This window comes from Xiphophorus couchianus, chromosome 9 (genome assembly GCF_001444195.1).
Source record: "Xiphophorus couchianus chromosome 9, X_couchianus-1.0, whole genome shotgun sequence".
NCBI lineage: Eukaryota > Metazoa > Chordata > Actinopteri > Cyprinodontiformes > Poeciliidae > Xiphophorus > Xiphophorus couchianus.
The window spans coordinates 23826972-23843348 of record NC_040236.1 but is presented as its reverse complement, the minus strand read 5'-3'; the positions used below and the strand labels follow the sequence as shown (position 1 = coordinate 23843348).

General features: G+C 39.3%; 1 long non-coding RNA gene across 2 annotated transcripts; it reads left to right on the top strand.

Annotated features, from left to right (window-relative positions):
* The first annotated feature begins 14848 nt into the window (after positions 1–14848).
* Positions 14849–16033, top strand: LOC114150328 (uncharacterized). Of its 2 annotated transcripts, XR_003596717.1 has the most exons (3): positions 14849–14947; positions 15106–15167; positions 15248–16033. It is a non-coding gene; the product is annotated as an uncharacterized LOC114150328 (long non-coding RNA). The 2 variants fall into 2 exon arrangements; XR_003596716.1 differs by having other exon boundaries at positions 15106–16033.
* The last annotated feature ends 344 nt before the right edge of the window (positions 16034–16377 follow it).

The window sequence follows — 16377 nt, the reverse complement described above, 5'->3', positions numbered from 1 at the left end:
TTCAAATATAAGCTTTAGAAGTTAGCACCTTGAAGAAAATAGTAAACAGCGTGAAAGAAAACAGGAGCTTCAACATTTTAGCAGAATCTTTAGCTAGTGCTGCTTTAGCCATCTTTAGGATCAGAAAAAGTTACCTTAGATTTTTTTTTTAAGTGAGGTTCTGTGAATTCACTGCAGATAATTGTTCCTTTCCCCAGTAGTAAAAAGAAATAGTCATCTATATGAGACATTTGGTACGTAAATAAGTCGTTGAAGTGGTGGAGGCTAACAAGCTAGTCATTAGCACACCATCAGTATTAGCTAACTTTAGCGTTTTAGAACTGAAGCTGAAAATGTTAACATGAGAGTCATATAACAGTTTGTTAGAGGATATTACAAGTCAAATATGATATTCCAAGTGACCATTTTTATGTTTGGTGGTGTTTTGTCAAACTGAACAACGCTCCCATTTCTCTGCAGAGCTACTGTGCTTTAGCCTGCCCGCTGTATCAATCTGCCAAATTTGATTAAAAAAAAAAAAAAAACTAAAAAGGATGTAAACTTGTGAACGTCGCATCAGTCTAACTGTGCTTAGCATCGTTGAAGATTATAAGTTCTTGTGCTTTTTTCCAGGTCTCATAGTAGTTTTAAAAACTATCTTGGTGTGTATCAGACTAGCTAGCTAGCTATTAGCACTCTTTGGATGTACTTATTTTTCTGACGAGCCCTGTGACATCTTTCTATAACAGGCAATAAAAATTAAATATACATATGTGCACAGAACCTCACTTCAAAAAATGCGAACTAACATTTTAATGTTGAAGTGATCACCGCCTGCTGGCAAGGGATAGGCGTTGCAACGCTTTTATTTGAAATCCCCTGGATAAGACAGGTCAGTGAGAGTGGATTATACCTTTTCTCCTTGAAGAGGCGACCAGTCCATCACAGGGCAACACAGAGAATGAAAATAATATGTTTAAAAATATTAGTAGTATGCAGGCCCTTGGGCGTCGTTGACCCTTAGAGACAGGAACCAGTCTTGTATAGGATTAGGTAGGTTCAGAAAATTAATGGATTTTTTTTTTTTTACACTTTTTGCATTAATAAGACAACGCAGTAAAAAAAACAGCAACAATTTTTCACTTTTTTTCACTCACAGAAGCAATTAGTAATTATATAAATCTCAACCTCAGAGCATCAGCATTAAATTCAACTTCCCACCCCACCAGAATAATAGTGAGAGTAATAATAGAGTGTCGGCTGATGAAGCTGTAAATCTAATCAGGATCTCTTATTAATAGTTTGTGGTTCAAATATGTCTGATAATCTAGCTCAGATATTAAAAATGAAGCCATCTGCTTTCTGAACAAACTGGGCTGACATTGTCTTAAACAAAAACTCCCCGCTTTCCCTTTGGTTTCCGACAGATAGAGGGGCTGAAAATCCCTTTTTCCTCTCAGCCGAGACAGACACAAACGGCGCCTCTCTCCTCTTCTCCGAGCATGCCTCTAATGCGTCCTAATCCCGGCTGAAGACAGACGCCGGTTGTGTGTGTAAGAAATATCTCTTTGCTTTTTCTGCCTCAGTTCATTATTTTTCTTTCTTGTCACTTAGTGTGATAGGTTGGACAGAGGCGCACAGATGAGCACTGAAGACACAGTCACAAGGCCTTAATCTAGTCTTTAATGCGTGACTTCAGAGATGTCATTTATCTTGTGACTGCAGCAGGCGTCCACAAAACTTTATCTCTAATAATATATTGATGGATTAAAGGGGTCAGGCAGGAGACCAGGCAAGAAAAATTGCTTATTGACATCAAAATACAGTGCCCCAAAACCTGATAAACATAGGGACAGGAGAGTGGAAGTCAGAGAGAGAAGGAAAAGAGAGAGATGAGGGAGGGCGGGAGTGTCGAGGGTGGGGGGTATTGAGTTGGGGTATTGTGAATGTTTGCACCCGGTAATTTCCTTCCTTCACAAGAGCCTCTGGTGGTCTGAGCCCTCGGCTTGATAAAAAAAAAACAGCCTCTCCTGCTCTCGAGCGAGGCACTGTGCAGTTGCCGAAAGGGAAAAAGCCGGCGACTGCTAGGTCATTTCCACGTTTATCTTGACATAAACTCCCCCCGCCATACCGCCACCTCAACACCAACCCTCCTACACACACTCACACACACACGTGCACGCGGCACACACAACGGTGCACCTTATTAATCACACTTAAGTGCCGTGTGAGACTGGAGCACTCGTGCGAAGGCGACTGAAAGCGGGAACCCTGAATGTGTGGCATTATCAGGAAAAGCACCGCTGTACAAACTTGGGAGGCTACCAGTTTGTCTCCTCCATTTTGCCATTTCCTCACAGCTTAGAGAGGAGAGCATGGTGTTCCTTTATCTGAGCAAATAGGACACTCTTTAGTCGGCTTGATGTTAGAATCCACATAAAACCCCTCCAAATATCTATTTATAGGTAGAGCGTGGACAAATGTGGTCAGCTTTGATGGACAAGTTTTGGATTAAATCCGTCGGGAAGGTGTGTTGTTTTTTTTTTGTTGTTTTTTTATATCCGCACATAATTCTGGAAAAAGAAAGTAAATCATTTTGGGGGGCCTGTTTATTGGTTCGTTCTGTTAATTCAAAATGCCTCTCGCAGAGAGGGCTGAGGTGTAAATTACCAAAAGAATTAATGTGGCATGCAATTATCCCCATTTTGTCACGTTGCCGTCACAAACTTGAATGTATTTTATTAGGATGATATGTGGTAATCAGAAAGTCTTGTATAATTGTAGAAAGACAATGGTTTTTGAGTGGCATGTTTTTCTAACCACCTAAACTACTCTCTCACTTGACCTTATTTGACTTTCTTTAAACACAGATGTTCTTTTTGCCACTCAGCCATAAAGACCAGATTAGTGGAGATTAATTCTTGTGCTGTTAGATTTTCCACCTGAGCCTTGGAACTCTGCAGCTCCTCCAGAGTTACCCTGGTCCTACTTTCAGGTCATGTGCTGTTTTATATTTTCTGCCACACAAAACATTTGGGACATTGGCCCAAAAGTTCAGTTTTGCTATCATATGTAAATATATTTCCATATTGTGGCAAATTGCTCAAGAGAGTTCACATTGCAGTCTAAGTCAGTCCTCCATGTAGACTAAATTTGTTGATTACACTACTCAAATGCCTGAGACCGCTCTCGGTGTCCAAGTCTGCCTTAAGTTAACAGTTTCAAAGTCTCAAACATGTTGCACTCAGGTGTTTTTCTTGAGGTAAGTCGAGACCACAGCTGCAACATCCGTTTTTACTGCATTGTAACTCCTGACTGCAATAAAGCATGAACAATGAAGCATTTTACTTCCAGTACTTAACTGGTTTCAATCTTACCTAAAGAACATGTCAGTAGGTAGCTTAGTGCCATCAGTCATCGGTAACATGTAGAAGTCACATTTCGAGAAAACCGCAAAGATGCTGAAACACTGAGTTCCTTTCCATCGAAGGTAAAAGCCCGCCTCTTTAGAGCTGCCTTTGATTCATAATAACTGGAAAATTGATCAATATATTTGATGGTAAGTGCTTGATGGTTTCGATGATGGCATTTGACAAAGTTTATTGTTTGTTTCATAATTGGTTACTGAATTGCGTTTTTATGATGTAAAGTACTTTGAACTGCCTCATTACTGAAATATAACTTGACAGTTTCAATGCTGCCACATATGAACCTATGAGAAGATGAAAAGAATAAGGAAACCTCTTCTAATGCAGAAATAAAAATAATTTTCTGTCTGTACAACACTGAAAAAAATGCTGAGTTAGGTTTTCAGCACTCACTCTACTTGCAGCTAAAGCTAAAGGCAGCTAACATTCAGCTCCATGTATGTCATCAGAATAAATGTTTAACTTGTTCGCATTTATTTAATAAGTGAAACATAGTTAATGGCCTGCTTTTTGGTCACCTAAATGTAGTCTGTTAAAGCTGCAGTTTGTAACTTTTATAAAAATAAAAATAAAAAAAATCACATATTTGTTGGTCGACAGTTAATCTGTGAAAAAAAACAGCTCCTTTATCTTCTCCCTGTGGTCCTGCTGACATCTGAAGAAATACTCAGATCGGTCAGAAATAACCAAACAGAGCCAGGAGGAGGGCCTTGTTCCCTGCTGTGCTACAGCTTTTTCTCAAAAGCAGAGTCATGAATGCTAAGGCTAGCTAGCAAGACGTTCCGCACACAGCAAAACATTATTGTATTCAACGCCGTGTTGCTTCATCATAATGATTTTCAAAAAATATATATTTTAAATGCAAAAGATTTTGTTTTATCCCACTGTGAAGATTGTTCCAGAAACTGACAACTTTCACTGAAACAAATGTTTCCACTGTCGCCGTTCCGAGTCTGAAATTTTTGAAATTCTCAGTTTACATGGAAAATATGAATGAAAAAGAAAAAAAAAGTTCTCCAGGAAATCTCAGAGGCCTTCACACAACGGCTGGAGATTCAATTCCACACAAAATGAAATTTTTTCTCTCTTTTTTTTTTTTTCTCTGAAGGCAACTAGTTGCAGTATAGATGATATTTATGGGAATTAGAGTAAACGGGGGTGGCTACCAATGCATGGTTCACTTTTTGTGGTCTTATTTTTGTTTTAATCTGATAACTTCAACAATTACAAATAACATAGTATTGGTCTGTCACACAGAATCCTACTAAAATGCACCTCTGTTTGTGGTTGTAGTGTGACAAGACAGCGGTATGAACATTTTTTATTTTTTTTGGAAAGGCACTGTAACAAACACGCTGACCTACTGAATGCCTCACAGCCTCCCCTCACTGTGCTGTAAATTAGGATGAAGCTCCACTTCTGAGGTGGCCATGCTAAGTGGAGTTTGAATTCCAATTCCGAGAATGCCACTCTCGGAAAACTCTGTAATTACCGACTCGCCACTCCTCGCGATGGATTGTGATAAACCGGTGGGGCTTACTCAAGAAATCCACCGACTGAAAGCACTTCTTTTTTTCTATTTTTTGTTGCCTCCCCACCACCTGCTTCATCTTCCGCTGCGTGAAAGCCATGTTTGGAGCGCGTGGCAAGTCACTGCAATCCCCGAAATAGAGTCGATTCTTCCCCATTCACGCGCACCCCTTCCAGTCTGGGAAAAATTAATACACTTTACTATTACAAGATAAAGCTATAGGGACATATTACACCAGGCATATCTGCAAGCCTGTAATACTACAGAGTCAGCATTCAATAAAAGACATTTGCAACCAGGCATTTCTCACAACAACACTTGCGACAGATTTAAAAGCTTCTAAATTAGGTGCAGCTCACGGCACGAAAGGTGCCTGGTAAGCAGGGTGATGCTTACTTAAAATGACAGAGTTGTTTATGGGGAGGAGGGTCGTGGGTGAAGAAGAGGTGGTGGTGGGGTTTCCCTCCCTCGCTTCGAGGGTGGCGCGCGGGGAGGCACGGTTTACGACGCCCACACCGGCCGGGTTATTTAGCCTCAGACTGTGCATAATGTCGGGTAACAATCAGAGCGCGTAACTCAAAGAGATCTCCCACTTCATAACATCACCGGCAGAATACTGATTCCCATCTCGCCACGGCGTTTATAGCTCTGTGAAAAGAAATTTTAAAAAAAGGATTCGCCCTCTTATAGATTTTGTCTTTTTTAAAGCACAAATGTTTTAAAAACATCAAATAAACCTCAACATCAGACAAAGATATTTGCAGTTTTCAAATAATTCCCGCATTTTATTAAAGAAACAAATCGATGCGAACTAACTGGGCCCAAAGTGAGCAAGTAAAACACCCGGTTCTGCAGCTCTGGTTAGCCATCAAAGTAGTAAAATAACTGGTAATGAGTTTTTATGATCAATGTTTGACCTGTTCCTGTTTGCAGGATTGATTTAAAGAGGCAGTATTATGTATTTTGCAGGCACATTGTGCTATAAAATTGCATTGTCAAGTAACTATGTTACCTTCAATTGTTATAAAAATGCTGTAAATATCAAATATGACTTAAAAGACATTTGACTTTACCTTGATTCTGACCACTGTCTAAGAAGTTACAGTTGTTCCCGAAACTCCACCTTCAGGAAGTTATCACAACATGGCTCCTCTATTAACCCTTTCATGTTTTTACCAGAGTTTCACTGAGCAGTAGTGAAACACTATAATGAGCTCAGCAGATGCACAGTTCTACCAGGTGTTTGCTAATCGCTGCCAGCTAGTCTGAAGGAGCTGAGTGGGTCAATCACAAGCCGACCTGCGAGAAGCAGCTTTGTGGAAGCTGCTTCTCAGCTCAGCTCCACCAAATGTTTCCTGTACCCAGAATGGCAATTCAAGGATTTCTCAAACAAGAATGAACGAATCAAGGCAACACTCCAGGTTTGATTTTGATGAGGGAATAACATTATAACATGATGTAAAGCTTGGAAAAAGTCAGTTTTACTTAATACTGCCCCTTTAATTCAGACACACTGAAGGCTTTTCAAGCATGAACATCCCGTGTAAGGTTCCTGTACCGCTTCTCAATGGAAAGGTTACAGAGGAGGAGTTCCTGGTTTCCTTCAGATCACTGTCCTCCTGCATAACCCAAACAAACCTAAGGGCATTAAGGTTATGCAGCAGGACGATGTGGCAATGCACTGAAGGTCAAAATGGTACTACCATGTTTGATTGTAGGGGTTATTTTCTGAAATTATGTGTTATGTTTTGGCAGAAACAAAGCGATGCCCACCTTCAAAAAACTTCCAAGTCTCAGTTCCATGGAATATTTTCCCAAAAGTCTTTTGGATCATCAAGATGTTTTTGACAAAGGTGAAGCTGGCTTTAGGCCTTAGCACTCCCTCCCATGGATGCCATTTTCACCCAGTCTCTTTCTTATAGTTGAATCACAAAAACTGACCTCCACTGCCATAATTGAGGCCTACATAGTTTTAGATGTTCTGTGTTGTATTATGACCTTCAGAATATATCACTGGTGCATTTTGAAGTAAATTCGGTAGGCGGGCCACTCCTAGAAAAGTTAATGTTCACGAGGTTGATTGACAGCGCTAAGGCCCTCCTCTTAGCTCTGATTGGTTGTTTTTGCATTTCTTCGGATGGTAATAGCAACACAAGGAGCACCGATCGATCTTATCACAGATCATCTGTCTCATATTATACTGTCCTGACATAGTGACACTTTAAACGAATATGGAAAAACCTTTTTTTTCCATAGAAGTTATGTACTGCACATTTAAAGGTGACAAAAAAAGTAAAAACAGAAGAGTTACATTTTCACAGGTCATCTGTTGCCAAGTCTGCGCTCTAATTTTCAGCTGTGTTGGAAAGTTGGGTCAACTCCAGTGGCAAAAGGCTGCTTAATAATCCTGTGTATTTGCCAATGCCCTATTTTATTGTTGTTTTTTTAATTTATAAAACAGCCAGGACTGCCCTCACAGCCATTAAAAAATTTAATCCAGCCAGCGTGTGCACGTGTAACATATCACCCATTGTAATGGCCGCCATTCGTGCCAGACAGGAGCGCTGGCAAAAAGCGAAAAGGGGGAGAAAAAAAAAAACAGAGAGAACGTGGCTATTTTTCATCTGGTAGCAAGTCCCAAAGCATGGTGGCTTCTCATTGTTCGGATACTTTTAAGAGAATGCCAGTGTTTGTGTTTCAGATTGAAATCACCTTTTTTTTAATGCTCCGATGAGGGAAAACCTCATCAGTCTCCCTTGTATTTGCTGACAGAAAAGCTATAAAATGGGATATTAGTTTGGACGGAACAGCGTGTGAGACCTGAAGGACAGGCGAAGCTCATCTGTTAATCCCCAACCCTTCTCCGCCCTGACACAAAAAAAAAAAACGGAAAAAAAATGGGAGGCTGTAAAAAGAAAGGTTTACAAGCAAACTAAAATCGCCCGCATTAGACCTGATAAATCTGTCACCTGCTGCACACAATGGCAATAAAACAGTAGAGTTTACAGAACAGCCTCAAGGTTGCGCCACGCCGGGTGTACTCCATATTCAACGGCGACAATAACGGCGAAGAAGCCCGAGCTCCTGGAGTCGCATGGTCATTGTGAGATGATTACATTTCTGACTGGAAAATCACAAGGCTCTGCGTCTTCACTGCAATCATCTCCCACTTTCCGAGGCGCGCCGCCGCCGAAAACTCCCGCGCTAAGTTACGCGAAGTGAAAGGCGTCAAAAAATGAGATCGTAAAAGCCAAAAAATAAAACTGCGTAATGTATCTTAAATAAATTTCACAAGGCAAAATGGGAGGAAAAGACAGGGAAGCGTGGTGGAAACGGTCACCAAAGTGTAATCTAGCTTTGGGCGTTGGAATATTAATTCTATTTTTATGCATTTGCCCCCCCCAACCCTTCTTTAGCTAAACAAACCCCCTCAGCTCTTCAACAGCCAGCGAGTGGGAGGCCCGGGCTAGACCGGGGCCCAGGTATACCCCAGAGTCCGGACGCTGGTGCCACATAATTCTACCCTGCCTCATTATTTAGCATGTCACCGCTATTTTACATGTTAAAGCCCCCCGCATTGCCACCTAATTTATTATAAGAATACAGAATAGGCTCGCCTGGAATGGGGTCACTTGCTTTCACGCGGCACAGGAAATAAATTCCTAACAAAAAGTCAGGCGAGTCAAGGTGAAAACCTGTGTCAGTGAGACGCGTTCTGGCATTCTTTGGGTTTCTCTGCCGTCTGAGAGCAGTGAGACCTTTTCCTCGGCCCGGTCGCCGCTGCCCCCCCGTGTTTCCTCCTCGGTGTTCAACTACTTTAATCTTTACTTTCATACAGGGGGGAAAACGCAGGTTCCTCTCTGAGAGGGACGACAAATAAATAAATAAAATAGAGAGAGAGAACAGAGCTGAGCCCTGCCAAGAGTTGAATTGGCTTTGATGAGATTCAGCTGTAATTATTTCTCAGCAATAACAATAAGGACAACAACAACAGAAGACTTAATCCGCCAGTGAGAGGGCCTGATTCTGCTTCCTGGTGACAGTGATTAGGCCTAATCTAGGGCTTTTGGTGTGTTCATTGGAGAAATGCGATTTTAAATGGCTGTGCGTTTTGTTTTCAGAGAGTTTTGTTTGCACTGAATATGTACAGTTAGAGTGTGGCGAAGTGAAAGTGCAATCCATCTTTTGTGGCACTGACATTGAATGAGTGGGACAGCAGAGCTGAATGCCAGAGTTACTTCACCTCCCTTAGCATGTTGATTACTTTCTCCAATGAACAGATTTTTACATAAAACCATGTGAGGATGCCAGAGAAATGTAGCACTTGCCTCGTTTTGCCTGATAAGTAGCATGAGCCTCTAAAACCTAAAGATGCGTCTAGTTTATTAAATTACACGCAACACCGGATTCATTAGTGAGACGTTTCATTATATTTTTTGCAAAACCTAAAAGTATTATCGCTTGTGTTCACAAATACAGTGAGAGTTTCATCAGTCTGTAATCAAGGCGATACATTTCAGTCCAGGATTGATCGCTCTATATATTGTTATTCTTATATTTTCCTAAAGTGGTCCAGAAGCTAAAACACATTCAAAATGCTCTCTTTTGTGTGTGTTCGTGCAAATAAAATAAAGATTTCATAAATATCTGTTTAAAAGGAATTTTTGTTCAGCTTTGATCAGATAAGTAGTTTACATTTCAAGCTAAACTAGCGCTAAATAGTCTTTAGCATGATTCGCAGCTAAAGGTTAGCCAGTCATGGGATTCTTACAGGGCTCACCGGTTATGCTAATCTTTTCCTCATTTTCCGCCCAAAATGTTGCAAAATGTTAAAAAACAGACAGTTTAACTGCCAGAACTACGAAATAATCCAGAAGCAGATTGTCATTATAAGGTATGAGTTGTTTTAACAGGTTTTACAATCATAAGTTTTATACCTTGTGATAACGAGTTTGATATGTGATTAAAACGACAATATGTTCTTTATGTTTAAATGAGAACGATTGTAGTCAAACGGCAAAACCTCGTGGGATGTTTGAACGCAAGAAGTCAATCTGTCAGACGAACGTGTTTTTGTGTCTTGCTGAAACAACAAACTGTCTCGTGTTAAGTTTTGCAACTCGTTATGATGAGAAAATATCTTTTAAAGTGATGCTTCCCAAATAATTTTTTAGCTCTGGCAGCTAACTGCTTCCATATCTAAGAGGTTAAAGACGTTAACGTGCTTATCCTTATTTTCAAAGGGAATAATGATAGTGTAAGCTAAATGTACCAGATGTCAGGCGTCTTCTTGATGAGAAATATTGTGAGACATCATGGAACAAAATCTTGAGCTACTATGATTATCATCCATCAAAAACAAGAACCACTTTAATGTTTTTGAAACCAACAACAGTTTAAGAAATTGGATAAAACAATGAAATGATCAATTACTGCGACTTTTGCTGCCCTCTTTATTGAACTGTAGGTCTATGATCAAATATTTAGTTGCATTAGTTAAAATGTAGGTTGATAATAACCAAAATGTCAGTACAAATCCCGTAAATGTTCATCTTTCCAGATAAATGTGACACTATATGTACTAAGCACGTTATAAAGGTTTTAGTCAGTAGTCTGAAAAACTTAAGACGCAAAACATGTTGCACTTCCTTGAGAGAACGCATCATAAACAGAGCGAGTATTCATAACATGTATATCTTCTTTTCACTAGTATTTGGTTCAAGAAAAGTTGGATTACTCTAAAAAAAAATTACACTACCTTTCAGTCTCTTGTTTTCTGGATGAATTCATTATGGCAGCAAAATATTTGAAAAAATTAGGCAGTCGATATACTATTCATACAAGCTGCAATTACAAAATCAGTTATAATAAAATATTCATCCTCTCTTTTTCCAACTCTGCTTCCATCTCAGCGACTTTTAGCATCTTTATCAGGCTGATTATCTCATTGGCATGCAAATTGTGTTCTGACCATACTTCCAATATTAATAAACTGATGCATGCCAATGAGACCACTGCGATATTATTACTGCACACAGTGATATCACACTGGCAGTACTATAGAAATGATACATTCTAAACCAATTATCTTTTAAATGGGAAAAAATATTCACATTTAAGATGTTTAAGATATTTTTGAGGATTTTCTTTTCATAGTTCCTATGAGTTACTCCTTATTTTTGTTCTTTTCTCTGCTGATAAATGCATTGTCAGGTGTTTTGCTAAACATACTTTGTGAGCACAATTCTAAGACCAATTTATTTTCTCTTGTAATATTCTAATTGATTTCTGATGAAATATCACTTCTCTTTCTGAATTATTTCGCTGCCAACAGAGAAAAATCAATCAGCGTGCTAATTACGAGCCGAGTAACTGGAGGTCTGCTGCTCTGATTTCTTTTGTTTATGCTTCAGAGTATATGGGAAATCATTAGCTGATCAGTTGATCGGCAAGGAAATAATTTGTTGCCGTTTTTATTATTATAAGTATTATTATTCGAGTCTCTTTTGAAGCAAACCCACTGAATGCTTCGGCTGAAATGTTCTGTTTTCTTTGTCTTCTGGCTCCCTTTGGTCCAGTTTGTCAGACAAAACTAATGGACTCACCTTTTCTAATGGCTAAACGAGCAAAATAATCTACTGAATATTCAACCAGGAGATGTAATTGAGCCCTTTTTTTTAATGCTGCGACAGTAGCCAAGGAGCGGCGATAATTTGCTTCCCCCCCCCCGGTGCCTCAGGTAGCCGCAGCCACTGCCGGTTCCCCCACAGATGGAGCGCCAGGCGCAGAGGATGGAGTGGAAGTGGGAGAAGGGGAGAAGGAGAAAGGCCAGATGTCAGGGCGCTCCAGGAAGAGGATTGCTAAGCGGTGTGAACATTTTTCAAAAACGATGTTTTGTGCCTCAAACATCTTGCTTACAGCAGCAGGGTCTGATCCAAGCATTATGTGCGAATACATCAGTAGCCTTGGACCCCTCCGCTCCCTCTCCCCCCAACTCTTCAGAGGCATGCACACACACACACACGTACACGCCTGCACGTAAACACACACATTTCCTGGTAAGTGAAGCTCAGTGCCCTGCTCCCATCCTCCCGCCTGCCTCCTCCTCCTTCTTCTTCTACAGAAGTAAATTATCAAAACTGTGTTTGAAAGTGAATGAAGGGTGACTCACTCTCTCTCTCCCTTTCTCTCGCTCTCTCTCCCCTTCCCGCTTTGACATCTCAGTTTTTTTTCCTTCTTCTTTTTATTTTTTTCCCTTACTTGCCACCGTTTCTGGGCTAGGTGATAACTGCCGGTAATAGGATTAACATTGATTTCTTTTTGCAAGAACAGAGATGTGCCAGTTCCAGCTATTTATTGAACTGCCAGCTTTGAACTATGAAAACTGACTGCAGGAAAAGACCTAATGCAGCATTTTAAAGAAAAGAAAAGCCTCTGTGCAATTCTTTCTCTCTCTCTCTCTCTTTTTTGTTATTCCTCTCTCTGTCATCTTCTTTTTGTTGTAGCAGGATAAAAGAGCAAATCGGGTGGCTGTGTTCTAAGCTCTGGTAATGACTTTATTTATTTACTTTGTTGTTGCTATATATATATATATATACACATATATATATATATATATATGTGTATATATATATATATAAAACATAAAAATCCCTGCTCCAGTCAAAATGGTTATGATTTGATCTATAAATCCTCAAAGCGTTTGACTTGCCTTTTACTTTGAAATAAAGATCAATCCATGCATTTTCTTTGTCCAAGTGCTATCCCATGAAAGGGTTTTTCTTTTCTACCGGTGTATGAAAAATAAAACTAAATCTCGCCGTTTTACTTTAAGTGAGAAATGATGAACGAATTGTGTTTATTTTTATTCTCCGGAGGCTTACGTTGCGATAACTCCACTCATTTTTGAGGAATGTTTCTAATTGAGCGTGGCTCTCTTCATTAGCTCTGAATGGGCTCATTGATTACTAATCCATGTGTATTGATGACACCACTTAAGCAGTAAACTGCTGATGGTTCTGCTGTCTCATTAAAACATAAAGTATACTTTTTCTGCCAGACGTCAACTACAGCAGTCACATCTTGGGTTAATATATTTCACGTTTTTGATGTAAAGTAGACCAACACATATGTGCTCTAGTAGAGTGGGCTCTTAAATCATAAGAATTATGAATGAGTCACTGAAAGATTTAGGAAACATTGGCACTTTAATCAGAGCAAACTGGAATTAAACAAAAGCTGAATGCAGAATCTGTTATTATTAGATGTTCAAACACAAAAGAATAAGAAGAAATGCAAAAAAAAATATTTAGGAAGAAAGTCCTAAATATTCAAGCTAGCAAAAAAACAAAAGCAGAAAATCAGCAGAATGAAATTTAAAAAAAAAAAAGGGGGAAGAAAAATGCTGAAACTGAAACAAAATAATTAAGTAATTATTTTACCATCAAACTAATTAATGCTAAACAGTTCAGATGGTAATGTAGCCACCTCACTGAGTGGAAGATATGAAAACATCAGGAAGGGATTTGAATGTTCATTTAGTGGCATTGTTGGTAGGAGGTCATCTGTGTTTAGAGGAGAGCAATATGAATGTGAGAAGATCTGTCAATATTCCTCTAATGGTAAAAAATGTTTTTTTAAAATATCACAACTGTGGTGGTTTCATTAAGAAAAGAGACTCACACCGTAAATAAGTTTGTTTATGCATGCTACCACTTTCTGTTTTCTTCTTCTATGTTTTGATCCAGCAGCAATATCTGGTTATTGATCAGGGCTCATGATCCACACCGTTTCCATTGCAGCGTTACAAAATATACCAATTTCAATACTGCAAAAAAAAAACAAACACCTCATCTCAGCGCCAAAACTATTAAGCAAATTTAATGTCAAATTGTGTAATGAGATGGTCAATGGCAACAAAGCTAGTGATTGACTTCAGTGAGGTGTTGTGGTCATGGCAACAGCTCTTGCACTGTGATCAGTGATGTCGGTAAAAACTCTTTGCATATATAGACCTAAGGAGATCTTTTATGGTAAAAAGCATGAAAGAGACTGAAGTCATATGCTGACATTTCAGTGAACTGCACATTTTTTCCATCTTAATAAATTAACATTAACATGAAGAGCAAATAACTTTATGTTGATTTAGTGGAATTGAGTAAATTAGGAAAAGTGTACGATGTTATGATGTAGAGAACTAGAAAGAGTCATATGGTGTTGATTGGACCGATGATGTGGTACCACAGTAAGGATGGGCCTTTATTAATTAATTTAATAATTAATTAATAAATGCCCATTAAATTTATTCATTTTCATTTATCGTTGTCACAGTAAATTCCTGTTAATAATGTTTACAACCCCCCAAAATTGCCCACGTCGGGATGATTCGTTTTTCCCCACTGTTTGTTCAAATGAAAGTATAAATAAATTTGAAAATGTGATTAAATGCAGTTACTGTGAGCAGCTTAGTGATACAAATTGCACTTCTTCATGCGACTTGTGTCCATGACAAGCGTATTCTAAATGTTTTTCAAGATGTTTGTGTTTGTGGGGTAACGATTGCTGTGCCATGCGGCCACAGCCATACGGTTACCTAAAAAAGAAGTCATAACAATGATTAATCACTTCCATCGTTATCCCAAAACCGCCACAAAATATAGTGATAGCATTTTAAATCCACATCACCCACAGCAAACCCCGCCTGCTCCCCAACATCGTAGAGTCTTGGTAGCGTAGCATTAAAATGCTAAAGATTACGCAATGTTAGTCTAAGAAACTTGTTGGCATGCAGTTGTAACCCACATAAAGTGGGTATGCCACTTTAAGAGAAGAGGTTAAGGAAGCTGGGTGGTCTGCCTGGCCAATGAGAAGTTTAGTTTCCAGAGCGTCTGGACCAATCAGGGTTCAGGCTGCCGTTGTGGATCCCGCCCTTCTCCCCCGGGTCTGCAGTACCGTTGGTTTTGCTCTAGAGATCCGACGCGGTGAGACTGCTGAGCGGGGCAGCGCCAGAGTATGTATCCCAACAGTTAAAAGTATTTTTTACGTGCTGTATTAACTGTATTGTGGATAAACTCTTTTGTAAATAGATTTTATGTTGATTGTCCAGCTTTTGTGCTGGAAATTATTTATTAAATGAATACAAACTGAACTTCAGTTTTTTACTGTTAGAGCCGTTAGGAATCGTTGGCTCTTTCTGGCAGTTATTTCAGCTTGTTCTTCGTAGATAAAAGGTAAAATTTAGGCTTTAACATAATTTTATTTTATTAAGTTTATATTATTTAGATCAAATATGCCTTGTTACATCGTTTAGTGCCCCACGCATCCGGATTGAGACCCACTCACTATACGGTTGTCTGAAGTGTGTCGCACTGAGATCGGTGAGCATATTCGGAGCCTTTTATTTGTGTTTTTGTCGTTTGTTACATTGTTGTTAAAAAAATATCCGTTGTTTTAGTAACTAGGTAATGTTTTGTTACTGTGTTGGAAAGAAGGATTAAAGCTAGAACGGCTTGGTAAAGTCCTGTATTTCTGCTGGTCCTGTCTGTTGACAGGTCAGGTTTTTTTTTATACTGGATCATTCCTGAAGAGGATCCCTCCTTTGATATTGATGGCGAGCCTTCCCACCTGGACCTGAAGAGAGAACCAGATTTCGTCTATCCCATTTGGAGTCATGCTGCACCCTGCGGTGTGGTAGGAGAGCAACATACATCTTCACACACGGTTATGGGTGAAACCTACAACTGACATTCTCCATTATTATTGTTTTTTTTTAATTTATTGATTTTTGGACAATACTGTTTGGATTGTTTTATTTCGGACATTGTGACGCACAGCTGTGGTGGAAATTCTCCTGTGAATGAAGTTGAATCAAACCAAATTGGGATTAATTTGATTAATCTGCTGACTAATACAATTTGGAGTGCAGATTACCAGGGTGCACCCGAATTATTTGAAATTAAGAATTAGCACTTGGCCAAGTATTATTGTTATTTCTTTTTTTTTATTTTATTGTGTGTAATTTTATTTTCATAATTGTGTGTTTTGTGCAACTGTTAATTGTGTGTTTTCTGTCACTAAAACCAGTTCTTTAAATACACCCAACTGCCCTTGTGTGTCATTTAAACACTCCACTGTGCTCTGATAGCCGAATCTATTGGCCCATTTATCCAAAATATATGTAATACCCTTCTCTACTGTGTTACAGAGGAAGCTTTGGCGAGCCAGCCAGGAGCATGAGTGTGTGTGTTTAAATGTCAGACATCTTACACATATTGTTAGAACGTGCCAAGTACGTCTCTTTAAAAACAAAAAAATAAAAAACCAAATATGGATGTGGTACTCCGGGAGTCCATCCAAATTCCCCATTCTGTGGTTGTTAGTGGTTTAACAGGGTCAGAGACAGATGAGGAAGTGTCAACCTTTCTCCAGAAGTATGGCTCC